The following is a 20,128-nucleotide window of genomic DNA, read 5'->3' on the forward strand; positions in this document are numbered from 1 at the left end:
TCCAACAAACCTCATTGTTGAGAAATTAAGAAAGGAAGCATCTGGAACAAACTAGCGTGGTGGCCGTTGCCGGCATCATCAATCCCCATGCCTCCGCTCAGTCCGACCACCAACCACCACCACACCCCACTCCTCTTCACCTTATCTCATATTTCTCGAGATATCATTATTTTTTACACATGGGATTACTCCCGCAAGGGTCAATCACAACAAGTGTTTTATAAAAAAATGCATCTTGATGTTCCGTGCAATGCACGGATCTTGCTAGTACTCCTACACAAGACTAAGTTGGTGATGCTGGTGTGTCTGCCATCCGTCGTTTCTGACCATTAGATCTACATCTAACAATTGTGAGGTAAGTTGTTGCCTTTTCTCACAAACATCCCACTTGTCAACCAATTTGCTGAAAAACCCATAATTAGTATCTTAAAACCAACCACATCCCTCCCTGACCTCACCAAAACAGCCCAAGGAATATATTCTAATTGAAACATAATATATCTCTAGTGACATATGTATATCAAAATTAGAGTGTTTTGTACCAAGTTTGTGAATAAGTATTATTCTAATTATGATTCGTTGCAACGGACATGAACATTGCTAGTATTTCCAACCATGCATTTTTTTTCCTAGTATTCAATAGTTTCGAGTTCTCCATCAAGATATTAGTCACTCATGGTTGATATTTACTTTCAATCATGTACACATATGCACTATGTAACTAGCCTTGCTTATTGGCTTCCAAAGCTTAATTTCACTCCTACTTACAATATGTAGAGTATTTAACAAAAAACTACCACTTTCACCCAGCCCTAGGAAGAATCTATTGTACAAAAAATAGCAAAACCATACCCAAAATTTCTTAATCCACGCCAAAAACTACTACCTAGTACTCCTGCCAATTAGGTTCGTTTAAACCCATTTATGACAGGGTTGGCCCACACGTCCGTGCTGACGAGGCAGCTTAAACCAACACATTTTGTTTGATCGTTGACACAAGGGACCCACATCTGACCTTCTATCTTGTTATTCCCCCTCAAATCATTATTTTTCCTGAACATTACTTCAAACAGTACTGATGCGTGTTCATCGGTGGCGCCGGTGATGAGCGAGTTGGGCGCCACTCAGTCGGACGGGCCGAATGCCGCACTGGCCTCCGCACGGGTTGGCAGGCTGGCCCGAGCGTGACTCACGAGCGAGCAAGCCACCGTGTTGGCCTTCGCTCGAGCCAGATGGCTTGCCTTAGCGCGGCGCGCGCGAGCAAGCCGCCGTGCTGCCGTGCCAATCTAGCTAGCAAACCTTGTAGACAAGCAGCTGGACGGAGCTATCTTGGCTAGCTAGCGGCCACGAGCGCCGGGTGGAGCTGGCATCCGGGCTGCCGCAACATGGGCTCCACACCGCCGGCGGTTTTGACCTCGCCTTCTGCTGGCGGCGGTAGCTGCGTCCCATGGCCGAGGATGACTAGGTGGATGGGCCGGAGGTAGGAGGTCACTCGAGGATTTTTGTTGGTAAGAGCATGTACAATTGTTGATAAGGTAGTTGTTGGAAATATGCCCTAGAGGCAATAATAAAAGCATTATTATTATATTTCCTTGTTCATGATAATTGTCTTTATTCATGCTATAATTGTGTTATCCGGAAATCGTAATACATGTGTGAATAACAGACACCAACGTGTCCCTAGTGAGCCTCTAGTTGACTAGCTCGTTGATCAACAGATAGTCATGGTTTCCTGACTATGGACACTGGATGTCATTGATAACGAGATCACATCATTGGGAGAATGATGTGATGGACAAGACCCAATCCTAAACATAGCACAAGATCATATAGTTCGTTTGCTAGAGTTTTCCAATGTCAAAGTATCTTTTCCTTAGACCATGAGATCGTGTGACTCCCGGATACCGTAGGAGTGCTTTGGGTATGCCAAACGTCACAACGTAACTGGGTGACTATAAAGGTAGACTACGGGTATCTCCGAAAGTGTTTGTTGGGTGACATGGATCGAGACTGGGATTTGTCACTCCGTATGACAGAGAGGTATCACTGGGCCCACTCGGTAATGCATCATCATAATGAGCTCAGAGTGACCAAGTGTCTGGTCACGGGATCATGCATTACGGTACGAGTAAAGTGACTTGCCGGTAACGAGATTGAACGAGGTATTGGGCTACCGACGATCGAATCTCGGGCAAGTAACATATCGATAGACAAAGGGAATAGCGTACGGGATTGATTAAATCCTCGACATCGTGGTTCATCCGATGAGATCATCGTGGAGCATGTGGGAGCCAACATGGGTATCCAGATCCCACTGTTGGTTATTGATCGGAGAGTCGTCTCGGTCATGTCTGCTTGTCTCCCGAACCCGTAGGGTCTACACACTTAAGGTTCGGTGACGCTAGGGTTATGAAGATATGTATATGCAGAAACCCGAATGTTGTTCGGAGTCCCGGATGAGATCTCGGACGTCATGAGGAGTTCCGGAATGGTCCGGAGGTAAAGGATTATATATAGGAAGTGCTATTTCGGGCATCGGGACAAGTTTCGGGGTTATCGGTATTGTACCGGGACCACCGGAAGGGTCCCGGGGGTCCACCGGGTGGGGCCACCTGTCCCGGGGGGGCACATGGGCTGTAGGGGGTGCGCCTTGGCCTAGATGGGCCAAGGGCACCAGCCCCTATAGGCCCATGCGCCTAGGGTTTCCACCAAGGAGGAGTCCTAGTGGTGGAAGGCACCCCTAGGTGCCTTGGGGGGAGGGAAACCTCCCCTTGGCCGCCGCCCCCTAGTAGATGCCATCTACTAGGGCCGGCGCCCCCCTGGCACCCCTATATATATAGTGGGGGGAGAGGAGGGATTTCACACCAGCCCCTGGCGCCTCCACCTCCCCCCGTTACCTCTCTCCCTCGTAGTCTCGGCGAAGCCCTGCTGCTGTGACGCCCTGCATCCACCACCACGCCGTCGTGCTGCTGGATCTTCATCAACCTCTCCTCCCCCCTTGCTGGATCAAGAAGGAGGAGACGTCTCCCGTCCCGTACGTGTGTTGAACGCGGAGGTGCCGTCCGTTCGGCGCTGGTCATCGGTGATTTGGATCACGTCGAGTACGACTACATCATCACCGTTCTTTTGAACGCTTCCGTGCGCAATCTACAAAGGTATGTAGATGCATCTAATCACTCGTTGCTATATGAACTCCTAGATGATCTTGGTGAAACGAGTAGGAAAATTTTTGTTTTCTGCAACGTTCCCCAACAGTGGCATCATGAGCTAGGTCTATGCGTAGTTCTTCTTGCGCGAGTAGAACACAATTTGTTGTGGGCGTAGATTTGTCAACTTTCTTGCCGTTACTAGTCCTTTCTTGCTTCAGCGGTATTGTGGGATGAAGCGGCCCGGACCAACCTTACACGTACGCTTACGTGAGACCGGTTCCACCGACTAACATGCACTAGTTGCATAAGGTGGCTGGCGGGTGTCTGTCTCTCCTACTTTAGTTGGAGCGGAATCGATGAACAGGGTCCTTATGAAGGGTAAATAGAAGTTGACAAATCACGTTGTGGCTTTAACGTAGGTAAGAAAACGTTCTTGCTAGAACCCTAATTCAGCCACGTAAAACTTGCAACAACAATTAGATGACGTCTAACTTGTTTTTGCAGCAAGTGGTTTGTGATATGATATGGCCAAAGTTGTGATGAATGATGAATGATCTATATGTGATGTATGAGATGTTCATGCTATTGTAATAGGAATCACGACTTGCATGTCGATGAGTATGACAACCGGCAGGAGCCATAGGAGTTGTCTTTATTCTTTTATATGACCTGCGTGTCATCAAGAAACGCCATGTAAATTACTTTACTTTATTGCTAAACGCGTTAGCCATAGTAGTAGAAGTAATAGTTGGCGAGCAACTTCATGGAGACACGATGATGGAGATCATGATGATGGAGATCATGGTGTCAAGCCGGTGACAAGATGATCATGGAGCCCCAAGATGGAGATCAAAGGAGCTATGTGATATTGGCCATATCATGTCACGTTTATTATTTGATTGCATGTGATGTTTATCATGTTTTGCATCTTGTTTACTTAGAACGACGGTAGTAAATAAGATGATCCCTCACAATAATTTCAAGAAGTGTTCCCCCTAACTGTGCACCGTTGCGACAGTTCGCTGTTTCAAAACACCACGTGATGATCGGGTGTTTTATTCAGACGTTCACATACAACGGGTGTAAGACAGATTTACACATGCAAACACTTAGGTTGACTTGACGAGCCTAGCATGTACAGACATGACCTCGGAACACAGAAGACCGAAAGGTCGAGCATGAGTCGTATAGTAGATACGATCAACATGAAGATGTTCACCGACGTTGACTAGTCCGTCTCACGTGATGATCGGACACGGCCTAGTTAAACTCGGATCATGTAATACTTAGATGACTGGAGGGATGTCTAATCTAAGTGGGAGTTCACTAATAATTTGATTAGTTGAACTTAATTATCATGAACTTAGTCTAAAATCTTTGCAATATGTCTTGTAGATCAAATGGCCAACGTAGTCCTCAACTTCAACGCGTTCCTAGAGAAAACTAAGCTGAAAGACGATGGCAGCAACTATACGGACTGGGTCCGGAACCTGAGGATCATCCTCATAGCTTCCAAGAAAGATTATGTCCTACAAGCACCGCTTGGTTACGCACCCGTTCTCCCTGCAGAACAAGATGTTATGAACGCTTGGCAGGCACGTTTCGATGACTACTCCCTCGTTCAGTGCGGCATGCTTTACAGCCTAGAGCCAGGGCTCCAAAAGCGTTTTGAGAGACATGGAGCATATGAGATGTTCGAAGAGCTGAAAATGGTTTTCCAAGCTCATGCCCGGGTCGAGAGATATGAAGTCTCCGACAAATTCTTCAGCTGTAAGATGGAGGAAAACAGTTCTGTCAGTGAGCACATACTCACTATGTCTGGGTTGCATAACCGCTTGACTCAGCTGGGAGTTAATCTCCCGGATGATGCGGTCATTGACAGAATCCTCCAGTCGCTTCCACCAAGCTACAAGAGCTTTGTGATGAACTTCAATATGCAGGGGATGGAAAAGACCATTCCTGAAGTATTTGCTATGCTGAAATCAGCAGAGGTAGAAGTCAGGAAGGAACATCAAGTGTTGATGGTCAATAAAACCACTAAGTTCAAGAAAGGAAAGGGTAAAAAGAACTTCAAGAAGGACGGCAAGGAGGTTGCCGCGCCCGGCAAGCAAGCTGCCGGGAAGAAGCCAAAGAATGAACCCAAGCCCGAGACTGAGTGCTTTTATTGCAAGGGAAGCGGTCACTGGAAGCGGAACTGCCCTAAGTACTTAGCGGATAAGAAGGCCGGCAAAACAAAAGGTATATGTGATATACATGTAATTGATGTGTACCTTACTAGTGCCCGTAGTAGCTCCTGGGTATTTGATACCGGTGCAGTTGCTCACATTTGTAACTCAAAGCAGGGGCTGCGGAATAAGCGGAAACTGGCAAAGGACGAGGTGACGATGCGCGTCGGGAATGGTTCCAAGGTCAATGTGGTCGCCGTCGGCACGCTACCTCTGCATCTCCCTTCGGGATTAGTTTTAAACCTTAATAATTGTTATTTAGTGCCAGCTTTGAGCATGAACATTGTATCGGGATCTCGTTTAATTCGAGATGGCTACTCTTTTAAATCTGAGAATAATGGTTGTTCCATTTTTATGAGAGATATGTTTTATGATCATGCTCCTATGGTGAATGGTTTATTCTTTATGAATCTCGAACGTGATGCTACACATGTTCATAATGTGAGTACCAAAAGAAGTAAGGTTGATAATGATAGTCCCACATACTTGTGGCACTGCCGCCTTGGTCACATAGGTGTCAAACGCATGAAGAAGCTCCATGCTGATGGACTTTTAGAGTCTCTTGATTATGAATCATTTGACACGTGCGAACCATGCCTTATGGGTAAAATGACCAAGACTCCGTTCTCAGGAACAATGGAGCGAGCAACCGACTTATTGGAAATCATACATACTGATGTGTGCGGTCCAATGAGTGTTGAGGCTCGCGGTGGCTATCGTTATGTTCTCACCCTCACTGATGATTTAAGTAGGTATGGGTATATCTACTTAATGAAACACAAGTCTGAAACCTTTGAAAAGTTCAAGGAATTTTAGAGTGAGGTTGAAAATCAATGTGACAGGAAAATCAAGTTTCTACGATCAGATCGTGGAGGAGAATACTTGAGTCACGAGTTTGGGGCACACTTAAGAAAATGTGGAATAGTTTCACAACTCACGCCGCCTGGAACACCTCAGCGTAATGGTGTGTCCGAACGTCGTAATCGCACTCTGTTAGATATGGTGCGATCTATGATGTCTCTTACCGATTTACCGCTTTCCTTTTGGGGCTATGCTTTAGAGACTGCCGCATTCACTTTAAATAGGGCTCCGTCGAAATCCGTTAAGACGACACCATATGAATTATGGTTTGGGAAGAAACCTAAGCTGTCGTTTCTAAAAGTTTGGGGATGCGATGCTTATGTCAAGAAACATCAACCTGAAAAGCTCGAACCCAAGTCGGAAAAATGCGTCTTCATAGGATACCCAAAAGAAACTATTGGGTACACCTTCTACCTCAGATCCGAAGGCAAGATCTTTGTTGCCAAGAATGGGTCCTTTCTGGAGAAAGAGTTTCTCTCGAAAGAAGTAAGTGGGAGGAAAGTAGAGCTTGATGAAGTATTACCTCTTGAACCGGAAAATGGCGCAACTCAAGAAAATGTTCCTGAGGTGCCTGCACCGACTAGAGAGGAAGTTAATGACAATGATCAAGATACTTCTGATCAAGCCCCAACTGAAATTCGAAGGTCCACAAGGACACGTTCCGCACCAGAGTGGTACGGCAACCCTGTCTTGGAAATCATGTTGTTAGACAACGGTGAACCTTCGAACTATGAAGAAGCGATGGCGGGCCCGGATTCCGACAAATGGCTAGAAGCCATGAAATCCGAGATAGGATCCATGTATGAAAACAAAGTATGGACTTTGACTGACTTGCCCGTTGAGCGGCGAGCCATAGAAAATAAATGGATCTTTAAGAGGAAGACAGACGCGGATGGTAATGTGACCATCTATAAAGCTCGGCTTGTCACTAAGGGTTATCGACAAGTTCAAGGGGTTGACTACGATGAGACTTTCTCACCGGTAGCGAAGCTGAAGTCCGTCCGAATCATGTTAGCAATTGCCGCATTCTATGATTATGAAATATGGCAAATGGACGTCAAAACGGCATTCCTTAATGGTTTCCTTAAGGAAGAATTGTATATGATGCAGCCGGAAGGTTTTGTCGATCCTAAGAATGCTGACAAAGTGTGCAAGCTCCAACGCTCGATTTATGGGCTGGTGCAAGCATCTCGGAGTTGGAACATTCGCTTTGATGAGATGATCAAAGCGTTTGGGTTTACACAAACTTATGGAGAAGCCTGCGTTTACAAGAAAGTGAGTGGGAGCTCTGTAGCATTTCTCATATTATATGTAGATGACATACTGTTGATGGGAAATGATATAGAACTCTTGGATAGCATCAAGGCCTACTTGAATGAAAGTTTTTCAATGAAGGACCTTGGAGAAGCTGCTTATATATTAGGCATCAAAATCTATAGAGATAGATCGAGACGCCTCATAGGTCTTTCACAAAGCACATACCTTGATAAGATATTGAAGAAGTTCAATATGGATCAATCCAAGAAGGGGTTCTTGCCTGTGTTGCAAGGTATGAAATTGAGCTCAGCTCAATGTCCGACCACGGCAGAAGATATAGAAGAGATGAGCGTCATCCCCTATGCCTCAGCCATAGGTTCTATTATGTATGCCATGCTGTGTACCAGACCTGATGTTAACCTTGCCGTCAGTTTGGTAGGAAGGTACCAAAGTAATCCCGGCAAGGAACACTGGACAGCGGTCAAGAATATCCTGAAGTACCTGAAAAGGACTAAGGAAATGTTTCTCGTTTATGGAGGTGACGAAGAGCTCGTCGTAAAGGGTTACGTCGACGCTAGTTTCGACACAGATCTGGATGACTCTAAGTCACAAACCGGATACGTGTATATTTTGAATGGTGGGGCAGTAAGCTGGTGCAGTTGCAAGCAAAGCGTCGTGGCGGGATCTACATGTGAAGCGGAGTACATGGCAGCCTCGGAGGCAGCACATGAAGCAATATGGGTGAAGGAGTTCATCACCGACCTAGGAGTCATACCCAATGCGTCGGGGCCGATCAAGCTCTTCTGTGACAACACTGGAGCTATTGCACTTGCCAAGGAGCCCAGGTTTCACAAGAAGACAAGGCACATCAAGCGTCGCTTCAACTCCATTCGTGAAAATGTTCAAGATGGAGACATAGAGATTTGTAAAGTACATACGGACCTGAATATAGCAGATCCATTGACTAAACCTCTCCCTAGAGCAAAACATGATCAACACCAGAATTCCATGGGTGTTAGATTCATCACAATGTAACTGGATTATTGACTCTAGTGCAAGTGGGAGACTGTTGGAAATATGCCCTAGAGGCAATAATAAAAGCATTATTATTATATTTCCTTGTTCATGATAATTGTCTTTATTCATGCTATAATTGTGTTATCCGGAAATCGTAATACATCTGTGAATAACAGACACCAACGTGTCCCTAGTGAGCCTCTAGTTGACTAGCTCGTTGATCAACAGATAGTCATGGTTTCCTGACTATGGACACTGGATGTCATTGATAACGAGATCACATCATTGGGAGAATGATGTGATGGACAAGACCCAATCCTAAACATAGCACAAGATCGTATAGTTCGTTTGCTAGAGTTTTCCAATGTCAAAGTATCTTTTCCTTAGACCATGAGATCGTGTGACTCCCGGATAACGTAGGAGTGCTTTGGGTATGCCAAACGTCACAACGTAACTGGGTGACTATAAAGGTAGACTACGGGTATCTCTGAAAGTGTCTGTTGGGTGACATGGATCGAGACTGGGATTTGTCACTCCGTATGACGGAGAGGTATCACTGGGCCCACTCGGTAATGCATCATCATAATGAGCTCAGAGTGACCAAGTGTCTGGTCAAGGGATCATGCATTACGGTACGAGTAAAGTCACTTGCCGGTAACGAGATTGAACGAGGTATTGGGATACCGACGATCGAATCTCGGGCAAGTAACATATCGATAGACAAAGGGAATAGCGTACGAGATTGATTAAATCCTCGACATCGTGGTTCATCCGATGAGATCATCGTGGAGCATGTGGGAGCCAACATGGGTATCCAGATCCCGCTGTTGGTTATTGATCGGAGAGTCGTCTCGGTCATGTCTGCTTGTCTCCCGAACCCGTAGGGTCTACACACTTAAGGTTCGGTGACGCTAGGGTTATGAAGATATGTATATGCAGAAACCCGAATGTTGTTCGGAGTCCCGGATGAGATCCCGGACGTCACGAGGAGTTCCGGAATGGTCCGGAGGTAAAGAATTATATATAGGAAGTGCTATTTCGGGCATCGGGACAAGTTTCGGGGTTATCGGTATTGTACCGGGACCACCGGAAGGGTCCCGGGGGTCCACCGGGTGGGGCCACCTGTCCCGGGGGGCCACATGGGCTGTAGGGGGTGCGCCTTGGCCTAGATGGGCCAAGGGCACCAGCCCCTATAGGCCCATGCGCCTAGGGTTTCCACCAAGGAGGAGTCCTAGTGGTGGAAGGCACCCCTAGGTGCCTTGGGGGGGAGGGAAACCTCCCCTTGGCCGCTGCCCCCCCTAGTAGATGCCATCTACTAGGGCCGGCGCCCCCCTGGCACCCCTATATATATAGTGGGGGAGAGGAGGGATTTCACACCAGCCCCTGGCGCCTCCACCTCCCCCCGTTACGTCTCTCCCTCGTAGTCTCGGCGAAGCCCTGCTGCTGTGACGCCCTGCATCCACCACCACGCCGTCGTGCTGCTGGATCTTCATCAACCTCTCCTCCCCCCTTGCTGGATCAAGGAGGAGACGTCTCCCATCCCGTACGTGTGTTGAACGCGGAGGTGCCGTCCGTTCGGCGCTGGTCATCGGTGATTTGGATCACGTCGAGTACGACTACATCATCACCATTCTTTTGAACGCTTCCGTGCGCGATCTACAAAGGTATGTAGATGCATCTAATCACTCGTTGCTAGATGAACTCCTAGATGATCTTGGTGAAACGAGTAGGAAAATTTTTGTTTTCTGCAACGTTCCCCAACAGTAGTCTTATCTTAAGTCTGCCACGTATGCAAGTGGTAGTAGTTTCTTGGCATTTTAGTGGTTTCTTGCATTATTAGAGCAAGTACAATAGAGCTGAGTCAGCGGGCTATAAGAAATAAACTAGTATATTTCTGCTTAGTTGGAGGAAAGAGAAGAGGAGAGAGAAGGTAAGTGGGCTCTTCGTGAAGAGCCAGCTCTAGCACGTGCTCCTAGGCACTTTGTGAGAATGAGAAGTGGGCCACATAATAAAAAAGTAGTACACTCTTTTGATCTATTATTGTACATGTTGACTATAAGATGGGCTGTAGATGACATGGCACTGGCTTATAGCCATCAGCTGGCTATACTATTAACCATTAGGGGTTTCTTGCAAGGAACAATGTACATACTACTAGCGACAAAAGGCGATTCTAGGTTGCGTTGTACTCCAACGAGTACTACTAGTGGTCGCGGGAGTGTATACCTCGTTTTGTGGGTTCGATCCCGGCCAAACGCACGGCGGCCTTTTTTTAAAAAAATAGTACTACTACACTTCGCTGCGAGCCAATATTTTACACGGGTAGTTTGAGTTTTGATGTCAAACGGACATGCGGCCCCACAATCTGGGTGCGCTGGACAGCCTAGCCACGTGAACGGGTTTTCCATCCCAGCATCCCATGGCTCGCGTGCTCGCCCTAGCAGCGCCTCGCTTGCAGCTTCCAGCTAGTAGCATATTTAAACTAGCGCCTCCCAATTAAGCCCGAGGAGCCGGAAAAGCCTGGCGGGGCATTGGGAACTGTGCAATATGGCACTGTATGTAAAGTGCTCTACTACTACTCTGTAGCTTGTGGCGTTGCACGCATGGACTTCACTCCATTATCGGCTCTACTATAAAAGAAATTCCTCTTGACGTGTTTTTTTTAAACGGAGGCAAAAGCTTTGCTTCATCTCATTCATAAAGAAGGAACTACTAACAAAGTTCGATGAGATCCATTACACCTCCACAAATGGAAGCGAAAAGCCTAGTCTCGCTGTATCAAATAACTCAAATGTTCTGCCCCCGCAGTAACCGTCGCTGATAAACAGGCTGCTAGTGTGTGCGTGAGAGCAGCGGCTGAGTAGGCCAGCTACGTGAGAGGAGCGGCTGAATAGAGCACCGAGAGTACCCACTAGGCCACTACGCAGGTGTACTTCCCCTACATTAATAGTACAGCGATGGTTCTAGAGAACAGTAGTACCCTCCACTTCCAAGTGTAGCTCCTTGGCCCTGAGATTCAAGAGTTAAAAAATGGTGCACTATACTAGACTAGACTAGAAGTACAGTACATCGCACTACTAGTTGAGAAAAGTAGTACTAGTACTGCTACAGTACGAGTACGTACTCCTCCGTCACATAATCTAAGACGTTTTTTGACACTAGTTGGCGTGTACAAAAAATGGCAAAAACATACCCAAAATTTCTTAATCCACGCCAAAAACTACTACCTAGGGCCAAAAATTTCTTACTAGTGCTATTAATTACAGTATAATGCAATCCCATAACGTTCCATGATGCTAGTACTAGTAGTAAATAATAGCCTCACCCCTTCGCTGAGGAACGATCTACAGTTGGAAGGGACGAGGCCCTGCGGTTACTACGCTCTTATCTCCTCCTCCCCAGTTCCCCTCCCCCCGAAGAGAAGGTAGTTCGTCGCTGCACCCATGGATTCGTGAGGCGGTTCTCCTCCTCATCGGGTCTGGGAGACCTTGGACGACGAACCTCTGGGAGAATTCGCACGCCGCTCCGACGTCCTCACCGCCGCAAGACTCGGTGCTTCCTGCACCAACCTTTTCAAGACGCTGCTTAAACAGGCTTGGGAAAAGGCCATGCTTGTTGGTCTTCCATGCGTCCTCGAGGAGAAGGTTCTTCTATGGGACAATCCTTCGAACAGTCCACCGCTCCCTGGCCATGGTTGCACGTTGACTCCGCTAGAGTTGCCGACGTTGAGAGGTAGTCGGATTTTGTCCGATGAGCAGGTCAGTAATGGAGTTTGATCATGTAGTACTTAGTTATTCCATTTCCATCCCGTAATTTCTTCGCTGCCCACCGTCTTATATATAGGTCTGGGTCGGTGCCAACGAAGATTGGCTTGCATACCTCCGGCCGGATACCACCATCATTTTGCACAACATCCACAGCAGTGCGGCCGTTCTGGTAGACCCCTTCTCCACCATTGGGATCGGCCTTCCGGACTGGCTGGGCTTGAATACGTATGATGATGCCTACATGAGATTGAAGAAGATAGCAATTGCGGACCCGCCGACAAAGCGACGCGGCTACGACGATTACTATCTCATCGCGGTGTTCGACATAAGGATTGCCATCAATGCAAGAGGCAGTAACGGCAGAGGCTGGCGCATGTTGGCGGCGGCAGATTTGTACCCCTACACGTTCGAAGACGCCGTGCGCCATCTAGGCCGCATCTTCGCGGTGACAAGCCAGGGGACTTGTTTCATCTGGTTGCCATCCTACGGTACGGGAGATTACAAACGGAATGCACAAACCATCATTTGCATCCCTAACGGTACTCCATTATTTTGCAGGGACCAGTCATCCCCCGATCAAAATAAGATCGCCGATCCTGGATGTGCATTTGCATCCGCGATTCGGTCTAACCTGGAACCTTGTAGCTGACTTTGGCATATTGGGATCAACTATCTTAGCAGTCGTTACCCATGGTACCACTGATGTGCAACATGGTCACACAATCTACCACGATCGGACCGTCACCATCTACCCAGGTATTCCATTTTTTAACCCTCTCGCCTTCTCTTTCATTGTTGTACTAGTAGTATACTTAGTAGTACTAGTAGGAGTACTTTTTACCTTGGAGGACGCGTATAGCTAGCTAGGCCCTTGAAGACTTGAACCCACTAGCTGCCACCATTTTTGTTTTTCCATGTCTTACTATCTCATCCATGTAGCCAAGAGTGGCTATATATAATAAGCCGGTTATTTTACTTCCTCTATACCGGAGTAGTACTATTTGCTGCACAGTATTACTGACCGCCATATTTGAGCACAACATTATTATGCATGGACCTTGACTATGTACGTCACCATGTGTCCAGATCTGGGATGCCGCGTGTACCAGATGAACGGCGCCGAGTTCGACCCCCGTGATGCTACGTGGGTGCCGAGGAACACTCTTGGAGAGTACTCGCTTTTCATCGGGGACAGCTACCCCATTGTGAAGCGGATGCCACCTTCCGTGCACGACACGGAAGGCCTGCCGTTCATGAAGCATGGTTGTGTCTTCAGTGCGCACCGCCGGATGAACGACATGCTGGGACACGCTATCCCTGATTTATGCCGCTTCAGCTTGGATGAGTCTCCATCGTGTGGAACCGGACTAGAAAGCTGCGACAATGATTCCCGTTGCCCACCGCTATGGATCGTGCCATCCATGAAGAACACCTGGGACTGGAACCTGGAGGAGGACATGTAGCCCATCTATAACGTGTAAGTGGAGTACGGTAATTGTGAACGGTAGCGCTGTGAATATATGTAGACTAGTCGTGCACAAATTTATCACATGAATTGGAGATGAACTTGTGTGGCATACTGGCATTTGTCCTTTAGAATTTATTACTAGTAAATGTGTTATGTGTACGTGCAACTTGTGTGGTTGTTGCACGGGCTCCAACATGCTCTTTGAGAAAAAAGGTGGCACAGCTTTGGATATACGTGACGTGGCGGCATCATACAGTAGCATCGTTCGCTATAGTTGTAGTACACTCCTACTAGGACGACAACTCCTATAAAACCTTGCGCTTGGCTCTTTGCCTCTTCGGGAGGTTCAACAGTTCGTACTCGTGTGAACCTTGCACTTGGCTCTTCGCCTCTTCGGAAGGTCCAACAATGATGATACTACAGTACAATATGCTTCTGGCAATCTGACACCGATTGAACTGCTGCACGTCCACCGCGAGGGCGAGGGCGAGGGAGAGGGAGAGGGAGAGGGCGCTGTAGTCAAAACCCTCTCCTCGTCCTGCGAACCACCGCGCGCGTGGGCGAGGGAGAGGCGTAGTAAGCAAGCTTCTCCTCGTTCGGCGAGTTGACGGGACACATCAAAGCAGTACTAGTACTAGTAGTAGTCCATACTGCGTCCTTTCCGATTAATATGGCTTAATTTGAAACGAGAAAAATACACTGGCGGTCAACGTATGTAACAATACGCTCTTTACGGTCACTATATATAGTTTTGCGGCGATTATACAATCACTAGCTCATCGTAGAGCACCGTATTGCACCCTACTGACCGGCCACATAGTCGACATGGCACATTGTTGACTGGTTAAATTGTCACCTGGTTTCTGGGTCCCACCTGTCAGTTGGCAGAGCAAAGAAATCAGTTAAACAAAACTTTACGCAGGCGCGACACGAGTCCAACCCTTGCGCGCGAACCGCCCTGGCTGTGTATGAGTGCATGCACGTGTCCTCCCTCGGTCTTCCAACAAAGAGTGTACATCGGCTATAAAACAAAGAGTGTAGTACATGATGTACATCTACACTTCCAATGCATTTAGCCTTTAATCTAAATCGATATTGATTGACTAATGCACCAACTTGTGCTGTAGGTATAGGCTACATGTCTATCCTTAATTACAGCATGTAACGGCCTTCATTTAATCTTCTTATCTCAATGGTCGCATGCACACATAAGTATGCTACTTTTGGGTGTTAATTATGCGTTGGTCAATGTGTAAATCTCTAAATGTACAGTCTTTCACGGACGTAGGGAGTAGGTTGAGCACTTGAGCGTGAGCGTGTGTGTCGCGTCGTGTGTTGTGTGCCGCATGGGTGCGTGAGTGTTGCGTGCGTCCATGTGTACGTGTGAGTGTTGCATGTTGCATGCATGCATGCATGCATGGGGCTTACTCCCTCCCATTGACATATTCATATTTCAAGCTTCCTCTGTTCCCTCCATATGGTGATACTCCCTCTGTTCCCAAATAGTACAAAGTAAAAGCCTCCCTCTGTTCCCAAATACAGAGTATTTGTCTTTCTACAGATTTCAACAAGTGACTAGGTATGGATCAAAATGAGTGAAGTGAGCGTAGAGGTATAGGGATACTGTAGAAAGGAAGTCCTCGCGATCCATTATTCCCCATCTTGGTCAGAGAGAACTGTTCAACTAGTCTTCGCAGTAAAGTGACAATACATGGTGCAGCAGATGGGACACGTAATTAATAAGCTGAACCAGCATGTTGGTGTTACTAAATCAGCCTTACCCAGTACTACCATCATGTTTGCGAGTAGAGCACGCTTACGCAAATATGCCTACGCACCTCTGTCCTCCATTAACTGACATATGGGCCCTCTTCTGGTAGACCCACATGTCATCGGTGTAACTATTTACACTCCGAAGGATGGTATATCCTGGTAGTAGTACTAGTAGAATTGAGATTTAATGCACTTTATTCCCCGTCTTCCACTCTTCTTCCTCTTCTCTTCTTCTTCCTCCTCTCTTCCCCATCGTCAGCCACACACCATTTACCCCCGCTCACTGCTCGCCCGCCCGCGCCATCTTCCTTGGTAGCTCGCGCGTACCATATCCCCCCGCTCACTACTCGGCCACACGAAGAGAAGCTTCTTCGCTCGCCCGCCTGAATCCACTTCCCCGTTGGCTCGCAGGCACCGAAAACCCTAATGGCAGAACCGACTGACACGCAGAGCCACGATTGGAATTCCCTCCCCGATGTTCTCTTGGAGCAGATATGTAGTCCTATGGACCTACTCAGCACCGTCCGTCTGGCCGCATGCTCGGTGTCTTTGTACCGTCTACTCGTCTGCAACCGGCCGGCTCTTTTCAAGACACCCTGCTTGCTGATGCCCGATCCTCGCAGGTGGCCCAGACACCGACTTGACGATCCTACGGAGGTTGCCTCGGTGCCCCTCGACATGCTACCACTACCCGTCCACCTGTCCTTCATGCGCGGCCACTACTGGGCGGGCATGAAGGCCAACTAGATCATCCTCATCCACCACTCCGGTAGTCCGTGGCATCTTGTGGATATCTACACTCAGCGAGAGATCACCCTTCCATCGTTGGATACCACCACCATCGAGCCTCGCGGCCCGCCGGACACTCCTGCCTACTATGCACGAGATGCATCAAGCGTTTGGCTCGACCTCTGTTTGCAGAAAGTTGTAATCTGCGAAGTGCCCACACCATCAGAAGACTACATGGATTACAAGCTAATTGCCTTGTTCAACATGGGATTAGTCTATCTGGAATCCGGTTGCCATACATGGTTATGGCTCATCATCAATCCTGTTGAGGCAACATTTCTGTTTGATGCTATAGTGCACGATGGCATCGTTTACGTGATCGACGCACAGATTGGTTGCCTATACTGGTGGAATCTATCGTCGTGTAATTGTTCTATCTCATCTCATCTTTACCTTACGAATACGACTGCCTGTTCATTTGTTACAAATTTAGAATGCATAGCATGTCTATAACCACATCATTGCTATATGTTCCTCTCATTTCCTAGATTTTTATGACCACACATGTTATTGTTAGAGTTGATATGATAACAATTGGCATCTAATGATTGTTAGAATACATATTATGTGCATAACATCATGATTGCTATATGTTACTCTCGTTTACAAGATTTTTATAACAACGCATGTTATTGCTTAGAGTTGATATGAGAACAGTAGTAGTAAGTGCTATGGTAGAATATGAGTAGGCGCTGTCATGGCTATTTTCCTCTCATTGTTACATGATGTTTGAACCATGACATATTGCTAGAATATGAAAGCCATTGGCTTATTTTTTTAACTTGGGGTATGATTATGACCACAGCATTGCAATTCTCTGTCTATGATATGTGTCACTGTTATAATAATCTTAATTCTACACATACTCTGAACATGATTGTTTATTTTTGAACTTTTGGTCTCCAATTTGAATTGTTGCAGCAGACGCAAATGCGCTGGCCTTCATGATTCCAGGACCTGGAATCATACCAGCCGATGGGTGGTGGTTTATCGCTCGTTCAGCTGACGACGGTCATTTGATGCTCATTCGCACGTACCAAATTGACCAAACCATTACATCAAACCACATGCAATACAATGCGTGGGGCGTTTGTGACATTGATAGCTATGGCTGCTTCGTGTTTGAGAAAGATCCCAGCTCCGTTGGGCCAGGCGTATTCAATTGGAGACGGGTTTACAGCCTCGGCAACCACTCCTTGTTCCTCAGGCTCAATTATTCGATCATCCAACCAATCATCGATCATATCACCGGCGATGATTACCGTGCTATGCAACTTCCATTCGCGAGGGGGGCTGTGTTTACACATCAAACCATGGGTTTCATGAATCACCATTTCCAGAGATTCGTCGACACAGCTTGTTGCTAGATAATCTTCAGTGTGTGAAAAGCATCAAGCTTCCATGCGATGGATGGATTTTGCAAACCCGACATGCGGCGATGTGGTTCATGCCAACAGCAAATATGCACAACTTGATTCGTGCTGATATCTAGACTGAGCCATGTATTCTGCTGTTGTAGCACGACCCTCTTTTGTTGGATATTATGTACTGTTGTTAGTTTGAAGCACTCCTGTGGTTTGAAGGATAGATACCTTCCTGGGATCAAGTGCATCTTAACTCACCTGCGTAGGATGTACTGATAATGATGATGGAGATGTTGTGCAGAAGCCATATATATATATATATATATATATATATATATATATATATATATATATATATGGTGGGTCTATTCTGCTAACACCCTTAAGAGTCTTATTCTGCACACAAAACGTCTTATTCTGCTAACACCCACAGCCGCTCGACCACCGCGAAATAATAAAAGCTGGTCTTCGTCTCCATCCCTCCCCCACCATCGCACTAACTCCCTCCCTTCCCCCACCGCTGCAATTGGCGCCAATCTCCTAAGCCCCCACCCCACCCGCGGCCTTCCACTGCTTGTCGGCGAGCCCACCTTCTTCCCCGAAATCCCACCCCAACCCCCTAACCACCTTCTCCCCCACAGCCCCCCACCTCTGAAGACGCGACCTCCCTCCCACCTACCCCAGCCACCATGGCCCACTACCTACGCCGGAGCGCGCCGTCCCTGTGACGCCTCGCAATCCCACCCATTGCCCCGGTGCGCTACCCGGCACTACACCGTCGTGCGCCCCCTGGAGCCACGCCATCCCGGATCCACCTGCGTGGCCGGATCCTGGCTAAACCTTGCCGGATCTCGCTCCCCTCCTTACCCCGGGTCTGTTCTAGGCAAGGACAAGGTCGCCATCGAGCCTCCTATGCTATTCATCAACGGCGAGCTCCTCCTCGTCCCATAATGGCTCCCCGCAGCCTACCAAATCAGTCGTCAATGCGACTGTAACCTCCCCAGCCCCGCCTCCCCTCACCTCCCCTTCTCCTCTAGCCTCGTCCATTGATCCAGATCGAGGCGTCATGGCGCTTGAGCACAGTCGCGGCAGTTCTTCTGGCAACCTTCTGACCCATTCCTTCTTGCTTGGGATTCCATGGTGATGAAGGTCAGTGATGGCGATGACCCCCGTGCAGTTCATACGGAGCTTTTTTCATCTTTTTTTGGTTTTTCAGATGTGTAGTGCATCCAGATCCCACGAGCAGTGCACCCCGCGCCCCTCGTGTGGTTCATCCACTGCCACCGTGGATTCCCTCCCTTCCCTAATCTCTCTACACAACAGACGAGCTGCTCTTTTGTCACTCATGGACACGCGCCTGATCGGGATGCTACTGGTCCGAGCTACCACCCGCTCTCATCCTGGCGACATCTACTTCTGTTTTGGGACGCCTCACCTTGTCTTCAGTTTGGGTATCTATGGTGCAGTACAGCCACTGTGGATGTGCAGTTGGTGGGCGCACCAGCGACGAGGACGGCAACGCCTTGATCTTCGGCGAGCTCCCGTGCTGTTCGAACTCCCCCTTGGCGCAGCGCAGTTGACGAGTGTTAGGCGTAGTTTTGTGGTGCTTGCTATGTAGTATAAAATTGCAGTGGAATGTTTGTATTCGTTTTTATCCGAGAAGAATCAAAGTTATCTGTTTGGTGCACTTTGATTTTAAGCCTTTCTCAGAAAATTTATGTGCGTGTTGAGAAGTTCAGTAATTCGGTCGAGAAGCTCACATTACACTATGCACGCCGTTCATTGGAAAAAAGAGAAAGGCCAAAATTATAAGTAAGTATGAAAAAACAAAAAAAAACTCATGCAGTCCACTTTGGGTAGCGTCGGAGTTTACTTTTGGTAGTGTCGCAGCTCACTTACTCATAATGTGTGTAGAAAAATGTTGGAAAACAATAAATAAAAGTAATGTGGTTCACTTCTCGATAGTGTTGAGGTTCACTTACTCCTGACGTGAAGTGCGGTCCACTTCCTCGTCTTCAAAAATTTATGTCTAAATAAAATAAATCATGAAGTTCGCTTGCCCGTTTTATGCAGTGCGATATTTAGTTTGATGCAGTGCAGTTTTTTCTTCCTTGTCTTCAAAAATTTACGTCCCACAAAAAAGAAATCATGTAGTCTGCTAGTTCGTATGATGCAGTGCGGTTTTCAGTCTAAAAGCAGTGCGGTTTTCTTCCTCGTCTTCAAAAATTTACGTCCCACAAAAAAGAAAACCATGCAGTTCTCTTACCCGTCTGATGCAGTGCGGTTTTTCGTCCGGTGCAGTGCGGTTTTCAGTCGGATGAAGTACCCACGTTGATTTGGGTGTCGCGAAAAACAATGTCCGTATTTCGGTAAATTCAAAATTTCTCTTAAACCATAAAGAACTAGAGAGAGTGTTCTACATCAAAAAGTTGCGCCTCGTTGATATCTTTCCAACAGC

The sequence above is a fragment of the Triticum aestivum genome, chromosome 1B (assembly GCF_018294505.1).
Source record: "Triticum aestivum cultivar Chinese Spring chromosome 1B, IWGSC CS RefSeq v2.1, whole genome shotgun sequence".
Classification (NCBI taxonomy): domain Eukaryota; kingdom Viridiplantae; phylum Streptophyta; class Magnoliopsida; order Poales; family Poaceae; genus Triticum; species Triticum aestivum.